This window comes from Tursiops truncatus, chromosome 5 (genome assembly GCF_011762595.2).
Source record: "Tursiops truncatus isolate mTurTru1 chromosome 5, mTurTru1.mat.Y, whole genome shotgun sequence".
Classification (NCBI taxonomy): domain Eukaryota; kingdom Metazoa; phylum Chordata; class Mammalia; order Artiodactyla; family Delphinidae; genus Tursiops; species Tursiops truncatus.
In genome coordinates, this window is record NC_047038.1 from 127,165,905 (window position 1) to 127,177,161 (window position 11,257).

The window sequence follows — 11,257 nt, forward strand, 5'->3', positions numbered from 1 at the left end:
TGAGGTCTTCTGCCAGTGTTCAGTAGTTATTCTGTAGGAATCATTCCACGTGTAGATGTATTTTTGATGTATTTGTGGGGAGGAAGGTGATCTCCGTGTATTATTCCTCTACCCTCTTGAAGCTTCTCTTTGCTTGTGCTCTTGATTTTATTCTCTATTCTCTGAGTTCACCAAGTGTTTACTCTCCTGTTAGCAGCTATATAGCTTGTAATTGTTCCCCAACTCACGCCTCTTATCCAGAGTGACTGTATATCCAGCATTTCAGGGACAATCTTACTTTTATAGTGGTTGTAGATCAATTATCATGATTATTGTTGGTATCTCCTTTCAGTAGTGTCCCAATTTAGATAGTAATTTGTAAAAAAGGTCATCTTTATTTTTTTAAATTTCTCAAAGGATACATTATTTTTTTAAATTAATTAATTTATTTTTGGCTGCACTGGGTCTTTGTTGCTGCACACGGGCTTTCTCTAGTGGCAAGCGGGGGCTACTCTTCATTGCAGTGTGCAGGCTTCTCATTGCAGTGGCTTCTCTTATTGCAGAACATGGGCTCTAGGCACACGGGCTTCAGTAGTTGTTGCACACGGGCTCAGTAGTTGTCATTTGTGGGCTCTAGAGTGCAGGCTCAGTAGTTGTGGTGTACGGGCTTAGTTACTCTATGGCATGCGGGATCTTCCTGGACCAGGGCTCAATCCTGTGTCTCCTGCATTGGCAGGTGGATTCTTAACCACTGCACCACCAGGAAAGTCCCAGGTCATCCTCTTACAGGCTACAAACACACCTTCATTTGACCCCCAAATAATCAAATGTGAGGATTTGTTATTTCTTTAACATTACTACCTGATCTCCCTGTCTTGATCCTTGCTTCCATCCTTCTCAACTTTTGAGTTGTTACTCTTCCTCCTCTAAATATAGACATTATCAAGTTTGATACATTCTTTCCTTTTCCTCTCTTTCTTTTTACTCTCTTCAATATTTCAACCAGTATCTCGTAGCCTGGGAGCCTCCAATGTATTTCTCTATTTCCAAAGACCCTACTGAACCATGGTCATACATTCTTACCTCCTTGCTGTATATTTTCCTCTGTATATCATACCTGCTCTTCAAATACAAATCAATTTTTCAGTTTTTTAAATGTCGAATAATCAAATAGCCTGCTACTGTGTCTCTAATGTCTTCTTTTTCTAATTCACTATTACTTCCAGAAAAATTTCTCTGAAGCTCAGATTTCATATAAAATGAACATTTCCCCCCAAATCCTGAAATTCAAGACCCTTAATAATATGGCCCAAGTTTTATTCTGTAGTATTCAGTGGGCCAAAAAAATGCCTTTGGTTTTTAAAGTAAAAATAAAAGACACATTTTTCATTTTCACCAAGAACGTTATTGAACAGCATATTCACCTGTTTGTTCTACTACATTCTGCCATTTTCCAGGCAACTTCATAATTCCATCTCCCCAAAACATTTTATCTTTCTGAGCAAAGGACTGTTCCAGGTGCCTTTTACAGTCTTCCAGGGAATTGAAATTTTTTCCATTAAGAGAATTTTGTAAAGACCAAGGTAAATGGAAATCTGAAGGTGCAGTGTCTGGTTAATATGGTGGTTGAATCAGAGTTTCCCAGCCAAACTGTAACGGTTTTTGCCTGGTCATCAGTGAAACATGGGGTCTTGCATTATGCTGATGGAAGATTATGCATTTTCTGTTGACTAATTGTGGATGCTTTTCATCTGCTTTCAGTTGTTCTAACTGGGAGCCGTACTTGTTGGAATTAATCATTTGGTTTTGAAGACAGAGTCCTTTGTAATGTTAAACAGTATGAACATGCTGAATTGTACATGGATGTCTTCTGACCAGTGTGTTAGAAGCAGTCTAGCCAGAAAAATTAATCATATTTCTTTACCTCTGTATGATTTGACATACATAGTAAGTAGTCTCTCATTTTCTTAGTTGGCTTTCAAGTTACCATACTCTTCTCCTCTTTCTCTTAACTCATTGACTTCATTGTTAGTGTTTTCTCCCACAGCATTCAGTCCTTGATTTTCTGCTCTTTTCCCAAACTGCCACTCTGGGTAATCACATTAAGTCTCATGGTTTAAATGGAATCCACATGGTAAGATCTCCAAAATTAATAATTACAGCTCTGACTCTGTCCTGACATCCAGAGTAACAGAACCAACTACCTTCTCAACATTACCAGTTGGATGCCTAATAAGCTTCTCCAAATTAACAGAAATAAAAGATAAGTCTTAATTATCTTGTTGCACTTGCCAAATAAATAATCACACAAAAAACTTTCTTCATGTGGTCTTCCCATTTAGAAAATATTGCCACCTTTACCCAGGTTTTATAGCCCACAAATCCAGGATTTGTTCTTGATTCCTCTCTTTCCTACAGCTCCATATCCTATCCAGACAAAAAATTCCTGAAAGAGCTAAGTTCAAAATATAAACCAGTTACCAAACACTGCTACCACCCTAGTTTAAGCCATCCTCATCTTGTATAGAGTACTGAAGTCTTCTGTTTCCTTACTTGTATTCTTATTCCCCTACAGTCTGTTCCTGAAATACCATAAATATTTTTAAATACCTACAGTATTTTAAAAATATACACATAAGATAATATCATTCCCCTGTTTAAACCTCCCAAAGACTTCCTCCCTACACAATTAGATTAAAATCTGAAATGCTTGCCATACTCCTTGAAGCCCTAGATCATCTTGCCCCACACCCTCTTTAAATTTTTCTCCCATAACTCTCTCCTAATTTACTCTGCTTCTCCCCTACTGGTATTAATACTGCTCTTTAACCACATAAAGTTGTTCACTTCTTCAGGGCCTATCTATCGTCTCTTCCTTCTGTCTGGAAAGACTTTCCTTCCTATCATCTCTTTGTTTGCTCCATTGCTTCATACAGATCTTTACTCAGTTATCTTCTTTCTCAAGGATTCTTTCACTCTATTAAAAGCCATCATTATCTTTCATCACTCTGTACCTCTCTCTATGCTTTTTGTTTTAAATATCAAACTCATTGTAACCTGCCATTTTTATATGTATTTGTTTGTTCATTATTTGTCTTTTAATAAAATATACTTTCTATTTGGAATTTTATGGATTTTAGTTCAAAAAAATATCAGCAGTACTAATAAACAATGCCTTGAACATAGCAGGTACCCAATAAATAGTTTTGAACAAATATTAAATGAACTTTGGGTAGTAGAGTTTCTTCAATGTGTATCTTGGCATTATCACAAAATCTATGTTCTACAAAGGGCTATGCCTTACTCGATATGGAATCTTGTTTCATATTTCAGTACGAAAAACTTGCTACCAATTTGAGTTGAGGCAATGTTTATAATTCGAATTATAGTTTGAATTTGGCGTTCAGGAGAAGCCATAAATGATTAATGCTACTAGAATTCTTTTCTATAGCATCTAAACCTATGTTTGAATAACTTTATTCTTGGGACCCACTGTTTCCCAAGGCAGTCTTAACTATTAGAAAATTATTTTGTGTCTCAGTTATTCATTTATCAAATACATGTTATCTAGGTTCTGGATCCCAATGATTTCAACATATTGGTCTTAGTGTATCTTTAAAATGTCCCTCTATTATAGGTAACCTATTATATTTCTTACTTTGGTTAAGAAAACCTTTTCTTTAAAAAACAATTTTCCATATTTCCTGGAAGGCACGGAATGGTTCGTTAAAGCTATTTTAACACAGGACACTTGACATTTTTACTCAGGAACATTTGACATGGCCCCCAAAATGACCAACACCATTAGGGTTCCAGGTGTTTTGTTTTCTTATACCTCTTTCTTCATAAAAAAGTAATGTGCAGTAATCCTATGCCATCCCTGAGCTTCATACCTTCATCATCCTTATTCTGAAACTATACCTCCTTCCTCATCCCATGCCTAAGGCTCACTGAATTTTCAACCTACCCTAGGGATAGAAGTCAGAATGAGATTAAGAGCCATTGATGTCTGTTGCATATATCATTTGGTTACAAAAGTTAATAGCTTTTAAATTCTGATATGGAAAAATATCCTCTGTGTCAAAACAGCTATAATTTGCCTTGCTTTTCCAAACCATGCTTCTTTATCCCTAGCACTGAACAAAATATGTAATTACCTTAAGATAACGTGAAAGGCCCTTCAGCATCTCACCCCAACCTTCTTTCTTTTTTTATCCCCTACAAGTTTTCATGCCCTCGCTACATATACTCCTCACTTTCATCCCATAAACCTTTGCATGCATCAAGTCTTTGATATCCACCTGCCTCCTGCTTTTGGCTCACGTGGCAATTCTCAGCTCAAAGGGGAGTCCCTCTGGAAAGGCTTCCTCAACTCTAAAATAGTACATTATTCTCTTTCCTGCTCAACCATTACATTTTATATATATCTCCATTATGGCACTCTTCACTTTATGTTGTAATCCTTGATGATATATATTGATTGATATATATATGTATATATATATTCTTGTATGAGGATATGCTAAGGACTATGTCCGTGGTCAGCTAGAGATTTGACAGTGTTGAGAATATGCAGCTGTGAATTACATTGCAAAATGTACTGATCAAAAATTAGGATCCAAGATGGATCTCCAGTTTTGGGGTGGCAGCAAAGGGCAAAGGATGGGTAGATCTACATCCACTGTCTTTTATGAGGCACAACTATGCTGGGCTAACCTTGGCTTACATTACAGCAACAAATAACCACAGGAGCTTCTCCTAGCTGATGGGGATCATGTTTTGATTATCCTGGCATATGGTATATGTTCAATTGCTGTGTAATAATTGTGTTGGAATTCCTCCTGTTTCTTTGTCATTTAGAGAGGTTTAAAGGAAAGAACAGGGTGTAGTATCTTCTGGAGAGTAGATATGTAATTAAGATTTTTTTAATGATGATTTTTCCTTTTAAAAAATATTCATTTATTTAGGCTGCACTGGGTCTTAGTTTCTTAGTTGTGGCATGTGGACTTAGTTGTCTCAGCTGTGGCATGCAGATGCTTAGTTGTGGTATGTATGCAGGATCCAGTTCGGTTGAACCTGGGCACCCTATTTGTACACAGATTCCCAGAAAATCCTGTTTGCTTTAATATGCACACATACACTAAGTAACTAGCAAAAATGAGCAAGTAGCTTTGCTGTAAGAAGCAAAAAAGCAATAATTCTTTCATTTGGACAACAGTAAGTAGCCTTGCCAGGGCAAGCCCTCAAAAAATTGGTGTAAAACTCAGAGTTATTCCTCTCCATGGAAATCTTTAGTAAAAGGCAAAAGATTTATTCAATCTGAAGAGAAACCAGAGTGTTGTAATTAAGATTTATTATTTCACTTCATTTTTTTCCCCAGTTATTTTATTCCCTCCTTAGAATAAGTGAAAGAATAGACAACTAACAATTGTGTAATTGGGTCCTATTGAACCAGTGTCAAATATCAGAATGACCAGTTGTTCACTTGAGTCAAAAAATAATTTTTCATTCGCTCTTTCGTTTATACACTTATTCATTCATACACTGAGCATCTTTACGTTCTGGATTGTATAAGAAGACAAACAAAATCACCTTATGGAGATTTTATTTAAGTAAATCACAAATCTAGGGATGTATAAGCCATAATCATCAATTGACTACTATAAGTAGTCTTAGAAATATTCCAGAATCTTAGAATCCTCATTATTTATGGCAGAGACTGACTACCTCATTAGATAACCCGTTTTACTCTTTTTTCCTGGGCATATATCTGAACTATATTTCCCACATTCTCTTGTAAGAAGGCATAGCCATAGACTAAAGTTCTAGATGATGGAATATGAACAGATGTAATATATGTGTTCACTTATGAACCTGATCCATGAAAACCTCCTACAAGGGATGCTCCGTGTTCTTTACCTTTCTGCCAGATTGATGCAGGGAAGCACAGTGGCACTGGAAGCCTCAGTGTTGTAGATGATAGAGCCACTATGTGAAAAGAGCCACTGTGTGAATTGGCCCTTGGAAGAAAGGCATCCACTCTTAGGATGTACTGTTTTCTTCTTCTTAGCATGAGCAAGAAATAAACCACTGAGATTTTGAAGTTTATTTGTTAAAATAATATTGTCTTACTAATAAGCTTTAGTGATTCCTCCTCCATGTGGGATACTTTCAAAATCCCCAAACTTAAAATAGTATTGAATATTAAAATTCAGAATATAAGCAAAGGGGTGCTGGAAGTACAAAGCATTCCTTTTTGCAGCTAGATTGAATGGAATGGGATAGAAACGGTGATAGCTAATGAGAAGGAGGAAAGTAGGAGAAGTCCCTGTGGCCTGCTATAAGGAAGAAGGGAAAACATGAAGATCATGATTTGGGGCCTAACACAGGGCCTTTCTCAATGAAGGAAAATATTATATGGATCTTCCTGCATTTCTGGAATGAAAGCTTTTTGGGAGAAGGGAGTTTCAGAGTAGACTACCACTCATAATACATATCCCAGGGTTTAACATACTGCCTGCTACCAAGTAGACACTCCATAAAAATCTGTTAAGTGAATAAGTGAATTTCTAGTACTTAGTCTCTCAGCCTAATCATGGTAACGTCCAGATGGAATATAAACACATCCTAATATGACAGTTGATTAGAGATTGTCATCATAATTGCCTAACAGGTTCTCCTATTTCCAGTGAATGTCCTTAAGCATTTACAATTCTGTCAGTGTGACTAACAAATCATCAAGAATTCCTAAGGGTGACACCATATCCAGCATCTGTTCCTCATCCCAACTGTTGAAGCAATCATTTTAGATTTTTTATATGACTGGAGGACAGAAGAGCAAATTGTCCAGTGAGTTGACAGGGACAGAGGAAGGGGAGAGTGAGCTTAGGAAATCAATCAGGAAAAGAGGACAGCAAAGAACACCCTTTACATATGTAAAGAGATCCCAGCAGAGAACATCAATCTACCTCTACCTCTCCAGTGCTTGCTACTCACCTGAGCTGCTGTGGAACCAGAGAGCTTGGTGAGATGTCAGTAAGGGTTCTTCAAGAAATAGTCATCTGAAAAAAATACATATTTTTTAAAATCTTCACATATTGTGTGATGCTAGCCCTTGTAATGATGACAGTGAGTGAGAATCCCCATTAGCAATTTCTATAGAGGTTTTTCACTCTTCTATGGCAGTAGTCAGTAGAACCACGATCACTGGGTTCAGTTCATTCTCAGATGTTGATGTAATACAGATACAATTACAGATGTAATGTAGAGGTAACACTGCATTGCACAGAGGGGAGTGTGTAGGCTGGTGGCCTCAGCTTCTCTCTCATAAATTACCTTCCCTGTCTCCTCTTATACATACAAGTAGATTCTCTCAGTGTAAGTAAGGAATCAGAGGGAAAGGTTCATTCTAAAGATGGAAGTTTTATGTGCTCCTAGTCACCTGCCCTTTTCTACTTTATTGTTGTAAATGTTGCAAGACTTGGATGGGGTAGGTCAGAAGTGAATCATTTTGTGAAGGCTTTATGTTTTGGTGACATTTCTTTACTGGTTATTTACTTTTTTGCGGTACGTGGGCCTCTCACTGTTGTGGCCTCTCCCATTGCAGAGCACAGGCTCTGGACGCGCAGGCTCAGCAGCCATGGCTCACGGGCCCAGCTGCTCCGTGGCATGTGGGATCTTCCCAGACTGGGGCACGAACCCATGTCCCCTGCATCGGCAGGCGGACTCTCAATCACTGTGCCACCAGGAAAGACCTTATTTACATTTTTTTACATATATGTATACTGATTTATTATTATACTAGTCTTTTTTATATTTTATTATTATTTGTATTTCAAAAATGTGCCTAATGATTCAATTTGTGAAAACATGTTGTAATATGGAAGAATGTGGATTCTAGGTCTTGTCCTAGGGGTAGATCTGATAAATTTAATGATGGATAATTGCACAACTGTGTAAATATGTTAAAATCCACCGAATTGTATACTTTTAAAGGATGAAACTTTTGGCATATGAATTATATCTTGATGAAGTTTTTGTCTGAAATATTAATGAAGAATTATAATCTGATTCATTTCTCCACACTAGTGCTACAAGGAACCTGCATACTAATGACACTGTGTTTACAGTGACAGTTGCTTGTGCATGGGCAGTGTATGGACTGAAATGCTAACCCAAACAGTTCTATTTCACTATGCTGTATGTGGGAAGCAACTTAGAAATACATCAATGTCTCCAGAAAAATTGAAACAACACTTCACTACAAGTCGTAGGCATTTGACAAATATAAGTGTTTATTTCTTAAGGTGCTGTTAGAATATCAAAACAAGCATAGTAAAGCTCTTATTTTTTTAAAAAAAATCAAATTCAGTGAAAAGACACAGAACATAAGATATTTACTAGCAGAACTTATTGCCCAGGAAAAGAGATGCCAAATAGTTGGTGAGAAATGAATAATGTCAGCATATAAACTTATAGTGAATAAAATGCTAGAATGATATAAGTATGAAATTAAAGTTTTCTCTCAGTATGATAGGTCAACATATTGATAACATATTACATGATGCTAATGAAAATTTAGGTAATAAACTGAAAAATAATAGCTGCTCTATCCAGGTTGATAAGCCAACGTATTTCACCAATAAATGCCATGTCATGTGTCAGCCAATATATCATTACCATGACTACTTTTTAAAAAGTTATCTTTTAAATCTATTAAGAATATGATATGCCTATAGATTTTTAAATAAGTTTATACTTAGTGTTCTCTGAATTTCCTGAATATGAAGTATAGTGTTTGTCATTAATTTTGGAAAACTCTCAGCCATTAATATTTCAAATATTTCTTCTGCTCCATTCTCTGTTTTTCTGGTATCCCAATTATATATATGTTACATCTTTATAAAGTTTCCCACAGTTCTTGGGTGTTGTTCTGTTTTTATCTATTTTATTCTTCCTCTTTGCATTTCAGTTTCCAAAGTTTCTGTTGACATTGTCAAGCTCACTGAGTCTCTATCAACTATGTCTAGTTTCTGATGAATCTGTCAAAGGTATTACTCATTTTTATAACAATGATTTTATTTTTCCAGTTTTATTAAGATATAATTGACATACATCCGTGTATAAGTTTACAGTGCACATTATGATGGTTTGACTTACATGCAGTCAAAATGAAATGATTACAGTGAAATGATTACTGCAATGTTTAGTGAGCATTATCATATCATATAAAGAGTACAAAGAGAAAGCAATAAAGAAAAACATTGTTTTCCTTGTGATGATAAGTCTTAGGATTTACACTCTTAACTTTTATATCGTATGGCCATGTTAAATATAGTCATCACGCTGGGCAATACATCCCTCATACTTATCTTATAACTTGAAGTTTGTACCTTTTTTTTTTTTTTTTTTTTGCGGTACATGGGCCTCTCACTGTTGTGGCCTCTCCCGTTGCAGAGCACAGGCTCTGGATGCGCAGGTTCAGCAGCCATGGCTCACGGACCCAGCCGCTCCGCGGCATGTGGGATCTTCCTGGACTTAGGCACGAACCCGTGTCCCCTGCATCGGCAGGCGGACTCTCAACCACTGCGCCACCAGGGAAGCCCGAAGTTTGTACCTTTTGACCAGTTTTCTCCAGTTCCTCCACCCCTAAACCCTGCCTTTGGTGAATAGAAATCTGATGTCTTTTTCTGAGTTTGTTGTTTTGTTTTGTTTTGGGGAGGGTTCTACTTACAAGTGAGATTATACATATCTGTCTTTCTCTGCCTTATTTCACTTAGCAGAATGTCCCCACGTCCATCCATGTTGTCCCAAGTGGCAGAATTTCCTTGTCTCTTTATGATTGAATAATATTCCAGTATATAATATATACCACAGCTTCTTTATCCATTCATTCATCGTTGGACACTTAGTTTGTTTCCATGTCTTGACTAGTGTAAATAATGCTGCTATGAACACGGAGGTGCAGATATCTTTTTGAATTAGTGTTTCATTTCCTTTGGATATATTTCCTGAAGTGAAATTGCAAAGTGACTCAGCTATACATATATATATATATATATATATATATTCATTCTTTTTCATATTCTTTTCTCATATGGTATCACAGAATATTGAGTAGATTTCCCTGTGCCATATAGTAGGCCCTTGTTGGTTATTTCTCTTATATATAGTACTGTGTGTATGTTAATCCCAAGCTCCTGATTTATCTCTTTCCCACCACATTCCCCCTTTGGTAACCATAAGTTTGTTTTTGATATCTGTAAGTCTGTTTCTGTTTTGTAAATAAGTCCATTTGTATTATTTTTTAAATTAGATTCCACGTATAAGAGATATCATATGATATTTGTCTTTCTCTGTCTGACTTACTTCACTCAGTATGACAATCTCTAGGTCTATCCATGTTGCTACAAATGGCATTATTTTGTTGTTTTTTGTGTGTGTGTGTGTTTTTGGCTGAGTATTATTCCATTGTATATATGTGCCACATCTTCTTTATCCATTCCTCTCTTGATGGACATCTAAGTTGCTTCTATGTCTTGGCTCCTATAAATAGTGCTGCAGTGAATATTGGGGTGCATGTATCTTCTCAAATTATGGTTTTCTCCAGATACATGCCCTGGAGTGGAATTGCTGGATCATTTGGTAGTTGTATTTTTAGTTTTTTAAGGAACCTCCATACTGTTCTCCATAGTGGCTCTACCAGTTTACATTCCCACCAACAGTGTAGGAGGGTTCCCTTTTCTCCACACCCTCTCCAGCATTTATTGTTTGTAGACTTTTTGATAATGACTATTCTGACTGGTGTGAGGTGATATCTCACTGTAGTTTTGATCTACATTTCTCTAATAATGATTTGTGCATCCTTTGTCAGCCGCTTCATTTGCAAATACTTTTTCCCATTCTGTGGGTTGTCTTTTCATTTTGTTTATGATTTTCTTTGCTATGCAGAAGCTTTTATGTTTAATTAGGTCCCATTTGTTTATTTCTGTTTTTATTTTCATTACTCTAGGAGGTGAATCCAAGAAGATGTTGCTGTGATTTATGTCAAATGGTGTTCTACCTATGTTTTCCTCTAAGTGTTTTATCGTATCTGGCCTTAAATTTAGGTTTTTAATCAATTCTGAGTTTATTTTTGTGTATGGTGTTAGGGAATGTTCTAGTTTTGTTCTTCTACATGTAGCTGTCCATTTTTCCCACCACCACTTTTTGAAGAGACTGTCTTTGCTCCATTGTATATTCTTGCTTCCTTTGTTGTAGATTAATTGACCATAGGTGT

At 36.5% G+C, this 11,257-nt stretch overlaps 1 non-coding gene across 1 annotated transcript; it reads right to left on the bottom strand.

Annotated features, from left to right (window-relative positions):
* Positions 1 to 5,202: 5,202 nt before the first annotated feature.
* Positions 5,203 to 5,318, bottom strand: LOC117312500 (U5 spliceosomal RNA). Its single transcript, XR_004526824.1, has one exon. It is a non-coding gene; the product is annotated as a U5 spliceosomal RNA (small nuclear RNA).
* Positions 5,319 to 11,257: the final 5,939 nt, after the last annotated feature.